A 1,739-nucleotide genomic window follows, 5' to 3' on the forward strand; every position below is an offset into this window, starting at 1 on the left:
CCTAATTATGGTAATTATTGAAGTGAGCATTTTGATTTGTCGTAGAAGGAATGGCCGCTTCATCAAGTAATTGAGACAAAGAGTTAGAATTGTGCTATTTGCCACAGGGAATCATAAAAATTTGGTGCAGCTAAAGTACCCTGTCTGTCGCTATAGTGGGGGCTCCTTGGCAATGGCAATGGCCAGTTTTGTATTAACCACAATGACGGAAGCTTAGTTCAAGTTCATTTCTAATAAAAAAGTCGCAGTTTAGCCCCAAATGCGAAACATTAACAACGATAGCAAAGTACTACACTATTGCACAAAGTAAGGCTCGCAGTCTTATGAGCAGCATAAATTGCAGTGAACGTTCGCTAACTAAACAAGCGGGGTGCCGTGCACCCAAAAACATACACGAACGCAGTTCACTCCATGACCGCGAGCATTAACGTTCAAAACAATGGGTTGATGACGAGCGCCGCCAGACGAAAACGTGCACGTTTGTCTCACTGCGAACGTTCCGTACTGCCCCTCTTATGGCCAAATCAACTGTGGCTCGCCTCCACAATTAAGCAGATTACATGACCTCCAACAGATGGCGTACGATTGGGCAAATTAGACAGCCCGCATCAAGCCACCAGCAGCCATTTTTCCCCGCTCTCACATACACGTCCTTCGCCCAGGCACAGGCAACAGATGATGTGAACCCTAACAGACTGCACGGGGGCGGCACATACGCCGAAGGAGCAAGCGTGCCTACAGTGCCAGCATCATCGCTATCGCAGTAAAAAAATAAACATGTTAATTTGGCAGGGAGCTGGGTGCAATGGCTAACGAAAGCATGAGTACCATGAACAAAACGGTGACATACCCAAAGTTGCTTACAGTGCGCTTATTTTGGTAAAAATAAAATAAAGAATTATTCGGTGGCTATTACGACACAAGGGTGAGCAGAACTATGGGGACCCTTGAACGCTATCGCAATAAGTGAAGCTCCGATGCATGGTGGTGGGCCTATATCAATATTATTTTATTGTGCGAAAAAGAATAATACAAATTTAGACGTTTAGAGCACGTTTAGAACGACTGTATGCGCTTTGCCCCTTTTCTGGGGCGTAACCACGATTGTTTGGTGATTAGTTCCCGTGCGGCCATAGAAATAATGGGCAGTGGCAGTTAAGGTTTTGGATACCAGCGTTGCGACACGAGGATATTTTTCATTGAACAGCGTATAATAGCCCAATAGCTTTACTGGGCTGAACCCACTTCTTGTAAGCAGATTATGTCCGGTGGCCTTAGGGAATGTTGTACAAAGTATTGGAGGGCTGCTGCTCGCTTGTGGAATGTACGACAATTCCACTGCCATATCTCACGTTCTTCTGAAGAATTCGGTCTAAGTGCCATCATCCACGCTCTCTGTGCCAGTGCCATCTCTAGCGTTCGCAGTGCGGTGGTAGGCCGGAGGTCTGGGGTTGGACCAGGGGCCTGCATCTATGCGCTTACGAGCTTCACGTCGTGCGGTCAAAAAGTTTCGTTAAGCATAGATCTTTGTTATTGGACTTCTTGCATTTGCCGCATATGTTGCATTATGCTTTGCAACATGGCTTCCGTGCCTGATGGGGGCGTTGTGGGTTGTGGTGGGGTAAGATTAGCTGCTCCCTCCAGCTTACTAAGCCTAGCACTGAGAACACTGAGTTGTTGTTGCAAAGTGTTGTTGGTTTCTCTGAGCTGTCTATTCTCGGCTATGATTTTCTGATACT

This window comes from Dermacentor andersoni, chromosome 1 (assembly GCF_023375885.2).
Source record: "Dermacentor andersoni chromosome 1, qqDerAnde1_hic_scaffold, whole genome shotgun sequence".
NCBI lineage: Eukaryota > Metazoa > Arthropoda > Arachnida > Ixodida > Ixodidae > Dermacentor > Dermacentor andersoni.